This window comes from Schistocerca cancellata, chromosome 7, assembly GCF_023864275.1.
Source record: "Schistocerca cancellata isolate TAMUIC-IGC-003103 chromosome 7, iqSchCanc2.1, whole genome shotgun sequence".
In the NCBI taxonomy this organism is placed as follows: Eukaryota; Metazoa; Arthropoda; class Insecta; order Orthoptera; family Acrididae; genus Schistocerca; species Schistocerca cancellata.
The window spans coordinates 69,240,841-69,257,821 of NC_064632.1; positions in this window are offsets into that span (position 1 = coordinate 69,240,841).

Here is a 16,981-nt window from a genome sequence, read left to right on the forward strand (position 1 = left end):
TAACAATAGACAAATTGAATATCGTCTGTCTGCCGCCATCTTAGCAAAAATATCTCCGCAGCTGTTTTGAATCGAGAATTTTAACAAACGTAAATGTTGCTAGATATAAACAAATGGAAATAAATGTGCTCCGGTGGTCCCGAATCTACTTTAAAATACAGAATTCAACACAGATGGAATCTTTAAAAACAGTGCTCACAGCCCGTTACTTAATATCAATTTCTTACTTGCTGATGTATGAAGCCTAATTATTTTGGACGATTTACATGAAATATTTTAATAGGAGACATAAGTCAGTGTTGTGCGCGGCTAGTATTTTGTGACTAAATGTTCCTTTTGCTAGAGAAAGGTGCTTCCATGATAAGTATCAGTTGTGTAAAATCTGATAAATGATATGCAATTTAGTCTCAGTCACACGACTTTACAGGCAACATTTCTACACAACGTCAAGTGGAGATTTCTTTAGCGGAGTGACAAATATTAGCCGGGATAATCATTTTTGAGATCAAACGTATAGTTACACTGCCTTTAGGTAACTGGTTTTATATTTTTTATCTACCTCAAATAGCATTTATAAGTAACTAATGTCAAGAAATGCTATAAACCGGTTCCGCCACACCCTCATTCCACATATCGGTCGTCGTAGCGTTGGAAAACTGCTAACACAGGACAGGCGGCAACTATGGAGGAACTAACTTCAGACTTTACTGCTGGGCAGAGTACACGTGTGTCTGAAAGCACAGTGCACCGGACACTTCTAACGATAGGCCTTCATAGCCAACGACCCATTGAGAGGCACCCACATGCCTTGCTCATACTGTGGCATCAAGCAGTCAGGCCTGCAAGATGAGTGGTCTGCCAAGCGAGTGGATTTATTCTTATTTTTCGCAGTAACATCAATGACTGATTATGAGCCTTAGTATCCACAATTAAGCTACAAATTACTCTCGTGTTTGAATATTACCCAACGGAAACGGATAACGCACATCTGACTATTAGTAATTCACACAACTCTGATTGTTCACTACGCTCTGGCAATACCAAATTTTCTTACGTACCAACGGCTTTGATCAACACGTGGCCATCGCACTGAATATGATGGGCGCACACATTATAAATTCTGAGTATCATGATTACACACTATTCGAAGAACAAGGCCACCAATCATTTTCTTTTCACTACCATTTTTATTATTTTTATTATTTATTATCTTTTTTTATGAGGATATAAGATGAACATCAACAAAAGCAAAACGAGGATAATGGAATGTAGTCGAATTAAGGCGGGTGATGCTGAGGGTATTAGATTAGGAAATGAGACACTTAAAGTAGTAAAGGAGTTTTGCTATTTGGGGAGCAAAATAACTGATGATGGTCGAAGTAGAGAGGATATAAAATGTAGACTGGCAATGGCAAGGAAAGCGTTTCTGAAGAAGAGAAATTTATTAACATCGAGTATAGATTTAAGTGTCAGGAAGTCGTTTCTGAAAGTATATGTATGGAGTGTAGCCATGTATGGAAGTGAAACATGGACGATAAATAGTTTAGACAAGAAGAGAATAGAAGCTTTCGAAATGTGGTGCTACAGAAGAATGCTGAAGATTAGATGGGTAGATCACATAAGTAATGAGGAGGTACTCAATAGAATTGGGGATAAGAGAAGTTTGTGGCACAACTTGACTAGAAGAAGGGATCGGTTGGTAGGACATGTTCTGAGGCATCAAGGGATCACCAATTTAGTATTGGAGGGCAGCGTGGAGGGTAAAAATCGTAGAGGTAGACCAAGAGATGAATACACCAACCGAGCGAGGTGGCGCAGTGGTTAGCACACTGGACTCGCATTCGGGAGGACGACGGTTCAATCCCGCGTCCGGCCATCCTGATTTAGGTTTTCCGTGATTTCCCTAAATCGCTCCAGGCAAATGCCGGGATGGTTCTTCTGAAAGGGCACGGCCGACTTACTTCCCTAATCCGATGAGACCGATGACCTCGCTGTTTGGTCTCTTTCCCCTAAACCAACCAACCAATACACCAAGCAGATTCAGAAGGATGTAGGTTGCAGTAGGTACTGGTATAGAGTAGCATGGAGAGCTGCATCAAACCAGTCTCAGGACTGAAGACCCCAACAACAACAACAACATCTTTTTTATTCCGATAAATTCTGTTATGATTCAAAGATAACCTAAACACACCATTACATTTTATACAACAATTACACATGAGAAACTCCGCTCAGTGGGCATGGCTTTGCATTGGTGATTCTCTATCTTATGGTCTCGTAATGATCTAACGCTACAGTGCAGTTTCTGAATAGGATGGTGGATCTTTTGCTATATCTCACACTTCGACTCTCACACCCATCATCACGAAAATTTACTCCAGACCGAGTGGTACAAAAAGGAACATGCATAACCCACTGCCTCTGAACCTGTCTTGCTACTCTCCCATGCAAACCACACATACTTAAATTACATGAAATACACCACACTGGCAACATAGAATACAACACAAAGAATGGTCACAACGTTAAAGTCACATCACTTTCAGCTTTCCCACTTCAATTAGTATTCATCCCAGTTTCACACGACACTGCCCCACTTCGTAACTTATCTTTCCTACTACGAACTCTGGAGGATGTATGCACGTTTTCCTGTGCAATGCAAGCCAAGTGGCGTTGCTTGATAGACGGCTGACTCACCTTGCTTCACTCTCAGAGTATTAGAGTTTGAATATAGCGTCACACGGAACATAACACACAAAGGTAATATTAATATCATATTCATCTTTCCTACCACGAACTCTGGAGGATATATGCACGTCTTCCTGTGCAATGCAAGCCAAGTGGCATTGCTGGATAGACGCCTGACTCACCTTGCTTCTCTCTCAGAGTATTAGAATTTGAATCTTGCGTCACACGGAAACATAACACGCAAAGTATCATTAAGAACATATTTGTCACACACGCGAGTCCTCAACTGATACCATGGACGAGTACTTCTCTTATTCCTTTGTCTCATACACAGTACTTACCACACAGTACTTACCACGTGGAAGTACTCATCTCTAATTTCAAGTCCTGCACACGCCATTTCTTAAATATTCCCAACTTATAGTACACACGCCATTAATTCAGCTTAACTTTAGCACTCGGAAGTATTTCAACTTATTGCTACACGTGGTTTCATTGTGACCGTTGGTCACTTCCGAAGATTACTACGATCCCTTTAGTATTACCTAACTGACATTTAATTCTCCTCACAAAAGTTCCTGAAATAGAGAATTAATTATTCCAAACTTCTCTTAAGTATTTCGCATGCATACCATGTCTCCACTCTTTTGTCTTTACGGAGCACACCTAAGACAGGTCTTACCAACACAAGATCCAGCGCCAGAGTGCTGAAATATGGCCGTTCTTCAGGTCATCTCGCACCTCTGCCAAAGTGGGGGAGCACCTTGCTACCGTATTGGACAGCCATATTTCAGGCGCTCAAAGCTCAGATAAATTTCATCTCTTTGGTTCCACCAAAGGTGACCAAAGGACCGTCTCAAAGATGATCATATATTGCACATTCACTATCTGCAGTTAGCAGACGACCATACATTCATTCATTTCATAGATCTCACCAAATTGGATATAGGGATTTATTTTGTGGGAGTGCACATATGATCAGTTAAATAAATAAATTGTCATTCTTTCCTACACTGGTATCCGGCTTCGGTGTATTAAGTGAAACTGAGTTATTTTTACAAAAAATATGTTGTTCTGACAAGGATAACAAAGAATGTTGTACCTATTTTCAATGTCAGGCGATACTGTACCCTTTCACCATGCATGTGCCAATGTTAATACCATGACATCGGCAACTATAATTGGGACTTTTTACGGGCACTCATGACCCCACAGTTGAGCGCCCCACAAACGAAATATCATCATCATCATCTTCTCCCTTCTGCTTGTCAGTGTTTTTCGTATGTACTTTTCTTTGCCGATTTTGTGGGGACCTCCTCATTCCATACCTTATCGGTCGGCCTTATTCTTAAACTTTTTTCTGTAGCACCATATCCCAGACGCTTCCATTCTCGTGTGTTCCGGTTTTCCTACCGTCCGTGACACAGGTCCAAACAATGCTGGTGTTCAAACGTACATTCTGAGAAATTTCATCCCCAAATTAAGTACGATGTTTGGTGCCAGTAGACTTCTATTCGCCAGGAATGCCGTCTTTGCCACTGCTAGTTTTTTATATGCTCCTTACAGAATAGATTAGATGACATTAGGTTAATACTTGTTCCATAGATCATGAATACGACTCTTCGTAATGATGTGGAACGTGTCAGGTTAATAAAAGATGTCTGTACAAGATATTACATTACACAAAATATTGCATGACACTAATGTTTAAGTTTTTTTCCTTAATTTATATCTAAAAATTCAGCCAATGGGTTAATTTGCTTCCAACGTAGCAGAATTCCTTACCTTCTCTACTACGTGATCACCGATCTTGATGTTACGTTTCTCGCTCTTCTCATATCTACTACTTTTCGTTACTTTTATTTTTTTCCCGCTTGATTCTCAGTACATATTCTATACTCATTAGACCGTTCGCTCCATCCTGTAATTCTTGTTTACTTTCATTGAGCATAGCTATGTCGTGAGCGAATCTTAACATTGATATACTTTCACCCTGAATTTTAATTCCACTGTTGAACCTTTCTTTTATTTCCGTCATTGCTCCTTCGATGTATAAACTGAAAAGTAGAGGTGAAAAACTGCATCCTTGTCTAACAGCCTTTTTAATTCGAACACTTCGTTCTTGGTATTCAAATCTTAATGGTATCCTCTTGGTTCTTGTACATATTGTGCGTTATCCGTATTTTCCTACAGATTATTTCAATGTTCTCCAGAATTTAGAACATTTTGCAGTATCTTACATTGTCGAACGCTTTTCTAGGTCGATATTCCGATTAGCGTCTCTTGATTTTTCTTCAGTCTTTCTCGGATTATCAAGCGCATCTGCCTGTCTGGTGCACTTACCTTTTCTAAAGCCAAATGATCGTCATCTAACACGTCCTCAGATTTCTTTGCGGTTCTGCTGTATATTAATCTTGTTAGCGGCCTTGATGTACCATCTGTTAATCTGATTGTGCGATAAGTTCTCTTGCTGTCTTCCGAATTGTGTGGATGATATTTTTCTGAAACTCATGGTGTGTCACCGATCTCACACATTCTACACACCGGCTTGAATAGTGGTTTGGTAGTAACTTCCCCCAATGATTTTAGAAATTTAGATGGAATATTGTTTATCTATTCTGCCTTGTTTTAAATCTTCCACACCGCTCTTAAATCCTAACTGATACCGGTTCCCCCATGTCTTCCTCATGGACTCCAATTTCTTCTTCTATCACTTCATCGGACAAATCCACCACCTCACTCCCTACGCACAGATTTTATGCTTGCTGGGCTGCTGGTGACACTTTGAACCTCACCTGTGATTCCTTACACTGATTTCGTGCCATTTTTCAAAAACATCCCCGGCTATCCACGACGGTCGCCGTCCATCAGTACACAAGGCCTGTGTGGTCTTGGTGTAACTGCGGTTGTTTCTTCACGTTTCCGTTTCACAGTCACATCACCAACAGCCGACTTTGGCAGTTAAATCTTCCTGACGGATCTGTCACTTAGATGACATCCAGTGACTAGTCCATGTTCGAAGTCACTCAGCTCTTCTGAAAGACCCATTTTGGTGTTACTACTTTGCTGCTGACCATATAATACTGTCTGTGGAAGATCAGTTCGAGTTCCGAAGAAATGTAGGAACAGTGAGGCAACACTATAATGGATGGCTTCAAACGAGTTATTTGGAGTACTGAATCAGGCTATAACCTGTGGTAATTCGAAGGAATTGTTGGATTTGGCGAACGTCTGGAGAACGTTTCGTGCTACCATGTGTGGTATTAATGGTAAAGGACATGACAAGTGCTGTTAGGGCATGAGGGTGTTTTCCGTGGCTAGGATGTGGTCCCCTTCAGACTAAATGTGGAGGGATACGAACATATTTTACACCATTGGGTACTGCGTGTATGGCAGAGCAACAGTTCGGACAAGACGATTGTTTTGTAACAACATGACAATGCACCCTGTTGCACAGCAGCACCTTTGACGCCGCCCGTATAATGCTACGATGTTCATAATGCCAATGATTCGCCCTTTCTCAGATTCGGAAAGTTGGCGATAAGCAGCATACGCAGTTCCTTAGGACATGCAGCGTTGCGATCTTCACCTGCAGATTTCCAGTAACTTTCGGAACGCCCAACAGTCATTGCTTGCTCTCGATTCTTCGTTTGTAAGAATGGCTGTTTTGTATAGAACACACTAAAAATAAATTCAAATACGGATGAAATTTTAATCAACATATCACACACGCTTGGGAATACTAGAGTATCACTTAATAAAAGCAAGTCTTCCGGTCCATCGTGTTAACCAGTGAGAATCCTTTCAGAGCATGCTGATGCGATATCTCCATACGTAACAATTATATACAACCACTCGCTCGACGGAACACTGGAACGTTGCACAGGTCACACCAGTTTTCAAGAAAGGCAATAACAGTAATCCTTAAATTACGGGTCCATATCATTGATATCGATATGCAGCAGGATTCTGGAACATATACTGTGTTCGAACATTATGAATTACCTCGAAGAGAACGGTCTTTTGACGCATAGTCAATACTGATTTAGAAAACATCGCACTTGTGAAACACAAATAGCTTCTCACACGATGTGTTGAGTGTTATCGATAAGGCATTTCAAATTTATTCCAGAAGGCTTCTGACACCGAACCTCATAAGAATCTTATAATCAAATTGCGTCTGAGTTATGTTACTGTATTAGTGATTTCCTGTCAGAGAGGTCACAGATCATAGTAATTGAGAGAAAGTGATCGAGTAACGCAGGGCCCGCATCTCGTGGTCGTGCGGTAGCGTTCTCGGTTCCCACGCCCGGGTTCCCGGGTTCGATTCCCGGCGGGGTCAGGGATTTTCTCTTCCTCGTGATGGCTGGGTGTTGTGTGCTGTCCTTAGGTTAGTTAGGTTTAAGTAGTTCTAAGTTCTAGGGGACTCATAACCATAGATGTTAAGTCCCATAGTGCTCAGAGCCATTTAGCCTTTGAGTAACGCAGAAGTGAATTCTTGCGTTCCCCAAGATAGTGTTATAGGTCATCTGGTGTTCCTTATCTATATAAACGATTTAGGAGACAATATGAGGAGCCGTCTTAGGTTGTTTGCAGATGATGCTGTTGATTATCGTCTAGTAAAATCATCAGATGATCAAAATAAATTGCAATACGGTTTGAAAAAGATGCCTGTATGGTGCGGAAATTGGCAGTTGACCCTAAATAATGAAAAGTGGGAGGTCATACATGTATGTGTTAAATTGAATCCGTGAAACTCCGGTTAGACGATGAGTCAGACGTATCTAAAGGCCGTAAATTCATCTAAATACCTAGTAATTACAAAAAAAAATGGCTCTGAACACTATGGGACTTAACATCTGAGGTCATCAGTCCCCTAGAACTTAGAACTACTTAAACCTAACTAACCTAAGGACATCACACACATCCATCCGCGGGGCAGGATTCGAACCTGCGACCGTAGCGATCGCACGGTTCCAGACTTAAGCGCCTAGAACCGCTCGGCCAGACCGGCCGGCACCTAGTAATTACAGTTACGATCAACTTAAGTTGGAAAGCACACATAGAAAATGTTGTATGAAGGCGAACGAAACACTGCGTTTTATTGGCAGAACACTAACAAGATGCAACAGGTCTCCTAAACAGACTGCCTACACTACGCTTGGCCGTCCTCTTTTAGAATACTGCTGCGCCGTGTGGGATCCCTACCAGACAAGATTAACGGTGTACATCGAGAAAGTGCAAAGAAGGATTGCACATTTTGTACTATCGCGAACTATGGGAGAGAGTGTCACAGAAATGATACAGGATATGGGCTGGACATCATTAAAAGAAAGGCGTTTTTCGTTTCGACGGAATCTTCTCACGGAATCCCAATAATCAACTTTCTCCTCCGAATGCGAAAATATTTTGCGGACACCGACCTACATAGTGAGAAACGATCACCACGATAAAATAAGGGAAATCAGAGCTCATGCAGGAAGATGTAGGTGTTGTTTCCGCGTGCTTTATGAGATTGGAACAATAGAGAAATGTGAAGGTGGTTCGATGAACGCTCTGCCAGGCACTTAAATGTGATTTGCAGAGTATCCATGTACAGGGTGTTTCAAAAATGACCGGTATATTTGAAACGGCAATAAAAACTAAACGAGCAGCGATAGAAATACACCGTTTGTTCCAATATGCTTGGGACAACAGTACATTTTCAGGCAGACAAACTTTCGAAATTACAGTAGTTACAATTTTCAACAACAGATGGCGCTGCGGTCTGGGAAACACTATAGTACGATATTTTCCACATATCCACCATGCGTAGCAATAATACGGCGTAGTCTCTGAATGAAATTACCCGAAACCTTTGACAACGTGTCTGGCGGAATGGCTTCACATGCAGATGAGATGTACTGCTTCAGCTGTTCAATTGTTTCTGGATTCTGGCGGTACACCTGGTCTTTCAAGTGTCCCCACAGAAAGAAATCACAGGAGTTCATGTCTGGCGAATAGGGAGGCCAATCCACGCCGCCTCCTGTATGTTTCGGATAGCCCAAAGCAATCACACGATCATCGAAATATTCATTCAGGAAATTAAAGACGTCGGCCGTGCGACGTGGCCGGGCACCATCTGGCATAAACCACGAGGTGTTCGCTGTGTCGTCTAAGGCAGTTTGTACCGCCACAAATTCACGAAGAATGTCCAGATAGCGTGATGCAGTAATCTTTTCGGATCTGAAAAATGGGCCAATGATTCCTTTGGAAGAAATGGCGGCCCAGACCAGTACTTTTTGAGGATGCAGGGACGATGGGACTGCAACATGGGGCTTTACGGTTCCCCATATGCGCCAGTTCTGTTTATTGACGAAGCCGTCCAGGTAAAAATAAGCTTCGTCAGTAAACCAAATGCTGCCCACATGCATATCGCCGTCATCAGTCCTGTGCACTATATTGTTAGCGAATGTCTCTCGTGCAGCAATGGTAGCGGCGCTGAGGGGTTGCCGCGTTTGAATTTTGTACGGATAAAGGTGTAAACTCTGGCGCATGAGACGATACGTGGACGTTGGCGTCATTTGGACCGCAGCTGCAACACGGCGAACGGAAACCCGAGGCCGCTGTCGGATCACCTGCTGCACTAGCTGCGCGTTGCCCTCTGTGGTTGCCGTAAGCGGTCGCCCTACGTTTCCAGCACGTTCATCCGTCACGTTCCCAGTCTGTTGAAAGTTTTCAAACAGATCCTTTATTGTATCGCTTTTCGGTCCTTTGGTTACATTAAACCTCCGTTGAAAACTTCATCTTGTTGCAACAACACTGTGTTCTAGGCGGTGGAATTCCAACACCAGAAAAATCCTCTGTTCTAAGGAATAAACCATGTTGTCTACAGCACACTTGCACGTTGTGAACAGCACACGCTTACAGCAGAAAGACGACGTACAGAATGGCGCACCCACAGACTGCGTTGTCTTCTATATCTTTCACATCACTTGCAGCATCATCTGTTGTTGAAAATTGTAACTACTGTAATTTCGAAAGTTTGTCCGCCTGAAAATGTACTGTTGTCCCAAGCATATTGCAACAAACGGTGTATTTCTATCGCTGCTCGTTTAGTTTTTATTGCCGTTTCAAATATACCGGTCATTTTTGAAACACCCTGTAGATGTAGATGTAAGCATGACAGCCAGCATCGGTTTCCTGAATTCTGTCGTCGTTTTCGGCTAGTTGAGTTGCATGTAAAGGCGGTGATGGCTGCTGCGGTGTCTGTCGTATCGCAGGCGGCAGAATAGGGGAAGACCAGCAGGAGGTTTGCAGCTGCCGGCGCGGCGCCGCGGGGAGCCGCTTCTTCTGGTGGCTCCCAGCTCTGCCACTGCTAACGAGGCCGCTGCCAACGCTCCAGCAGTTGGAACACCATGCTGGCCAGGGACCCTCTTCTTGCGTTTACTGCCCTCTCACTTCGAGTCAGGGCCTCAAACCTCTACTTTTCGCACTACCACCGCTGCAGATTAGAGCGAGAAACGCTCTAATATCTAGTTATTAACCAATTCCTTTTCACAGAAAACTATTTCAAAAAATTCTAACAAGCTTTATTCTACACTGAAGCGCCAAAGAAACTGGTACAGGCATGCATTTTCAAATACAGATATATGTAAACAGGTGTTAGACAAGGTGATGGTTTATCACCTTTACTGTTTAGCTGTGTTCTAGAAAAAATTTGTAAGGATCTGGAATTCGGAGCTAAAAAAATCACAAAATTGAATCCATAACTCTGGGAAGGAAAACAAATGGAATTAAGGTAAACTTCTTGGCTTTTGCGGATGATTTCGCAATACTTTCAGAAAACCTGACAGAATCAGTTACTCAAATAAACATTCTGGAAAAATTAGCAAACAGAACTGGTCTCAAAATTTCAGCTGAAAAAACAAAATTCATGACAAATATAAAAAATGCACCAAAATACATAGAAACACATAAAGGTAAAATAGAGCGAGTAAATAAATTTAAATATCTTGGAGAAATATACAACAGAATGGACTAGAAAAATCTGCAATAGATGTAAGAATTAACAAAGTGGAAAGAGCATATGGTTTGACCAAAAATATTTACAATAAGAAATGTATATGTAGAAAAACGAAACTAAAACACTACACCACAGTGATACGACCAGAATGTTTATATGGATCTGAATGCCTAACGATGAATTATAAGACGGACAAACTAAAGGTACTGGAGATAAGGATATTAGAAACATAACGGGTGCAATGAAAACTGCAGATGGTTGGAAAATAAGAAGTAATGAGTAGATCTACAAAAATATAGAGAAAATATCTGAAGTAATGGGCAAACGGAGATTAACCTTTTTTGGACATCTCTACCGAATGGATGGAAATAGACTAACAAAACAAATACTCCTATATTTCTGGAAGAAGAAAACGACAATAGCATGGATTACAGAAGTAAGAAAAGATCTCGAAAGAAACAACATCAAAGAATCAGAAATAGCAGAAAGAAACCGTTTTAAAAACAAAATACTAAATTTGTAAGGCTTTCAAAGCAGAAGAAATAAAGAATCGGGAGCAACATGGATAGAAGAAGGGAAGAGACTTCATGGGGAGAAAATAGGGGAATACTGGAAAAATGGAAAACAACAACAAAGGAAGAAGAGGAACTGAAGTTGTTTACGTGATCCTAGTTGATCAATACGATTGTAAAAAATAATATAAAATTAAAAAAAACAGGCAGAAGACTCTGCTGCGGTCGGGACACCTACATAAGACAACAAGTGACTGCCGCCGTTGTTACATCGGTTACTGCTGCTACAGTGGCAGGTTATCAAGATTTAAATGACTTTGAACGTTGTGTTATAGTCGGCGCACAACCGATGGGACGCAGCATCTCCGAGGTAGCGATGAAGTGCGGATTTTCCCATACGATCATTTCACGAGTGTACCGCGACTATCCGGTAAAACTTCAAATCTCCGACAGCGCTGCGGCCGGGAAAAAGATCGTGCAAGAACGGGACCAACGGCAATTGAAGAGAATCGTTCAGCGTGACAGAAGTGAAACCCTTCCGCAAATTGCTGCAGATTTCAATGCTGGGCAAACAACAAGTGTCAGCGTAGGAACCATTCAAGGAAACATCATTTATATGGGCTTTCGGAGCCGAAGGCCCACGTACCCTTGAGACTGCACGCCACAAGGTTTACGCCTCGCCTGGCCCGTCAACACCGACATTGGACTGTTGATGACTGGAAACTTGTTGTGTAGTCCGACGAGTCCCGTTTCAAATTGTATCAAGCGAATGGACGTGTCCGGATATGGAGACAACTTCATGAATCCATGGGCCCTGCTTGTCAGCAGGGGACTTTTCAAGCTGATGCAGAGTCTGTAATGGTGTTGGACGCGTGGAGTTGGGGTCATATGGGACCGTTGATATGTCTAAACACACTCTGACAGGTGACACTTACGTCAGCATCCTGTCTGGTCACTAGCATCCATTCATGTTCAATGTGCATTCCGACGGATTTTGGCAATTCCAGCAGGACAATGCGACACCCCACGCATCCAGAATTTCTACAGAGTGGCTCCAGGAACACTCCACTGAGTTTAAACACTTCCGCTGGCCTCTAAACACCCCAGACATGAACATTATTGAGCATATCTGGGATGCCTTACAACGTGCTGTTCGGAAGAGATCTCCACCCCCTCGTACTCTTACGGTTTTAGGGACAGCCCTGCAGGATTCACGGTGTCACTTCCCTCCAGCACTAGTTCAGATATTAGTCGAGTCCATGGCACGTCGTGTTTCGGGGCTTCTGCCTGCTCGCGCGGGTTCAACACGATACTACGCAGGTGTGCCACTGTCGTTGGCTCTTCAGTGTATGTGGTGATTAGAATCACCTTTGACATGAAATTTACGCTTCTCATGTCCCTGAAAACAAGGACTGTCACGAGCACACAACTAGAATCACTATTTGGTTTGTGTTTGTATCGATATTACCTTCACGTGTGTATCTCGTTAAACTTGTCGATGGGTCCATCTGTAGGATGTTACAGTATTTCGATAAAGCTGTGTTCACGTCGTAATTTGAACTGACATTAGTAGAGGTCACGTACTTTCTGTACACTTTTGAGTAAAGCAAGGAACCACATTTGATGAAAGCAGAGTACCAGGCATATTTTTATAACGTAACTTGACCCTGGCCTTACTAAAGAGAACTTTGTTTACATTGGCCGTTAAGAGAATCCTTACTTGTGTTTGTACATTCAGTAACTGACCAAGGATTTGCTTTCATCATTCAAGCCATCATTAAATAAAGCTCTGGGTGGTCTCCTTCGGGACTTATGTGATTATTTCTGATTGTCGCTTGGTCAATATCTACCGGTATATGTTGTGGTTGTCAGTGTTACTACTTCTACCTCAATAGTAGCTACTGATGTTGATTGTCACTTGGACAAATCTGATGTTCTATGCGAATCAGACGAACTGTAGATAGTAAATTTTGCTCGTTACTGCCCTTCAACCTACCTTAGAGTGTCATTTCTGATATACATTTTAATTGCTATGGGGAATTTAAAAAAAAAAGCAACAAGCTATTTGGCATGTCCCTTTTCATTTAATATGAGAATCAGAGACTACTGGGAGGAACATGAGGCGGCAGAATGCACTGAAGAGCCATAGAAACGTGTACACCTGCCTCATATCGTGTAAGGCCACCGCGAGCCGCAGAAGTGCTGCAACACCACGTGGCATGGTCTCAACCAATGTCTGAAGTAGTGCTGGGGGATTCACACAATGAATACTGCAGAGCTATCCATAAATCCGTTAGGGTACGAGCAGGATACATAAGTACTAAGGAATGAGGAGATACGCTTGAAATTCTCTAAGGCTACAGATACAGCAATAAGGAATAGCTCAGTGGGCAGTACTGTCGAAGAGCAATGGACATCTCTGAAAAGGACCATCACAGAAGTTGGCCAGGAAAACATAGGTACAAAGAAGGTAACGGCGAAAAAACCTTGGGAAACAGAAGAAATACTTCAGTTGAGCGATGAAAAGAGGAAGTACAAAAGTGTTCAGGTAACTCAGGAATAGAGAAATACGAGTCGCTGATGAACGAGATAAATAAGAAGTGCAGGGAAGCTAAGATGAAATGGCAGACTCAGCATATAAGAAATTCAAAACAACCTTTGGTGACATTAAAAGCATGGGTGGTAACATTAAGAGTGCAACGGGAATTCCACTGCTAAATGCGGAGGAGAGAGCGGATACATGAAAAGAATACAATGAAAGCCTCTATGAGGGGGAAGATTTGTAAGATGTGATAGAAGAGGAAACAGGAAGTCATTTAGAAGAGATGGGGGATCCAGTAATAGGATCAGAATTTAAAAGTGCTTTGGAGGACTTAAGATCAAATAAGGCAGAAGGGATAGGTAACATTACCTCAGAATTTCTAAATTCATTGGGGGAAGTGGCAACAAAACGACTACACACGTCGGTGTGTAGAATGTATGAGTCTGGCGACAGCACCTCCCGTCGGAGTTTCGAGTCCTCCCTCAGGCGTGGGTGTGTGTGTTATTCTTAGCATAAGTTAGTTTAAGTTAGTTTACGTAGTGTGTAAGTCTAGGGACCGATGACCTCAGCAGTTTGGTCCCTTAGAAATTCACACACATTTTAATTTTGAGTCCGGCGACATACCATCTGACTTCCGGAAAAATATCATCCACACAGTTCCGAAGACTGCAAGAGCTGACAAGTGAGAAAATTATCGATCGATCAGTTTAACAATCAGTTTAACACCTCATGCATCCAAGTTGCTGACAAGAATAATATACAGAAGAATGGAAACGAAAATTGAGGATCTGCTAGATGACGAAAGGTAAAGGCACGAGAGAGGCAATTCTGACATTACGGTTGATAATGGAAGCAAGACTAAAGAAAAATCAAGACACATTCATAGGATTTGTCGACCTGGAAATAGCCTTCGACAACGTAAAATGGTGCAAGGTGTTCGAAATTCTGAGCAAAGTAGGGGTAAGCTATAGGGAGAGACGAGTAATATACAATATGTACAAGAGCCAAGAGGTAAAAATAAGAGTGGACGACCAAGAACGAAGTGCTCGGATTAAAAAGGGTGTAAGACAGAGATGAAGTCTTTCCCCTTTACTGATCAATCTGTACATCGAAAAATCTATGATGGAAAGAAAAAAAAGGTTCAGGAGTGGAGTCAAAATTCAAGGTGAAAGGATACCAGTGATACGATTCGCTGATGATATTGCTATCCTGAGTGAAAGTGAAAAAGAATTACTTGATATGCTAAATGGAATGAACACTCTAATGAATTCAGAATATGGATTGTGAGAAAATAGAAGAAAGACGAAGGTAATGAGAAGTAGAAGGGATGAGAACAGTGAAAAACTTAAGATAGGGATTGATGGTCACGAAGTCGATGAAGTTAAGGAATTCAGCTACCTAGACAGTGAAATAACCAATGACGGACGGAGCAAGGAGGACATCAAAAGCAGACTAGCAATGGCAAAAAGGGCATTCCAGGCCAAGAGGAGTCTGCTAGTATCAAACATAAGACTTACTTCGAGGAAGAAATTTCTGCGAATGTACGTCTGGAGTACAGCATTGTATGATAGTAAAATAGGGACTGTGAGAAAATCAGAATAGAAGCGAATCGAAGCATTTGATATGTGCTACTACAGAAGAATGTTGAAAATTAGGTGGACTGATAAGGTAAGGAATGAGGCGGATCTACGCAGACTCGGAGAGGAAAGGAATATTTGGAAAACACTGATAATGAGAAGGGACAGGATGATAGGACATCTGTTAAGACATGAGGGTATGACTTCCATGGTACTAAAGGAAACTGTAGATGGCAAAAGCTGTAGAGGAAGACAGAGATTGGAATACATCCAGCAAATAATTGATGACATAGGTTGCATGTGCTAGTCTGAGATGATGAGGTTGGCACTGGAGAGGAACTAGTGGGGGGATGGAGATCTCTTCTGAACAGCACTTTGCAAGGCATCCCAGATAGGCTCATGCCTGGGGAGTCTGATGGCCAGCGGAAGTTTTTAAACTCAGAAGAATGTTCCCGAAGCCACACTGTAGCAGTTCTGGACGTGTGGGGTATTGCATGGTCCTGCTGGAATTGCCCATATCCGTCGGAATGCACGACGGAAATGAATGGATGCAGGTGATCAGACAGGTTGTTACGTACGTGTCGCCTGTCAGAATCGTATCTAGACGTTTCAGTTGTCCCATATCACTCCAATTACACTCGCCCCACACCATTACGGAACCTCCAACAGCTTATACAGCTCCCTGCTGACATGCAGGTTCCATGAATTCATGAGGCTGTCTCCATACCTGTACATGTCCATTCGCTCATACAATTTGAAACGAGACTAGTTCAACTGGTCAATATGTTTCCGGTCATCAGCAGTCCAATTCAGTGTTCACGGGCTTTGTGTCGTACACTCATCAAGGGTATACGAGTGGGCCTTTGGCTCCGAAATCGCAGATCGATGATGTTTCATTGAATGGTTCGCACGCTGACACTTGTTGATACCTCAGCATTGAAATCTTCAGCAACTTGTGGAAGGGTTGCACTTCCGTCACGCTGAACGATTCTCTTCAGTCGTCGTTGGTTCCGTTCTTGCAAGATCTTCTTTCGGTCCCAGCAAGGTCGGAGATTTGATGTTTTGCCGGCTTCCTGATATTCACGGTACACTCGTGAAAGGGTTGCATAGAGAAATCCCCATTTCATTGTAACACCCCACCCATCACTTATTTGGTTTTGGTGTGTGTTCACCCCAGGTAATTGACTAACAGATCAACAGAGAGTGCAAAACAGCCGCAATGTCAGATACCACAAAGAAAGTAATAAGGCCCTGTGACTCCTGATTGAACTGCGGTGACAGTGTTGACATTAAATGGTTCAGAATTGATCCCTTTTAATTAAAAAGGGGTGCACATTGATGTTATAGTCAGCTATTGAACACCAGATGCAAATGTTGAACATAAAATTAATTAAGAAAGTGACTTGGGATTTCAACTACTTGATTGAAAACAGATGCAGTCGATTAGCACAGATTAATTTTAACTCACGACCTTCAATCATCACATTACATGACTCTCCTAACAGGCAGTGGTAATAAATTGCGTTTGCGTAGAGTAAAGCGCGATAAATCAAAAGTAATTCCTATCGACTGACCCAGGTGTAATGCGAAGTGCGAGAAGAATTCTACAACACACGGCCCATGAAACCCTTGTGGAAACTTTGCCGATGTGATCCAG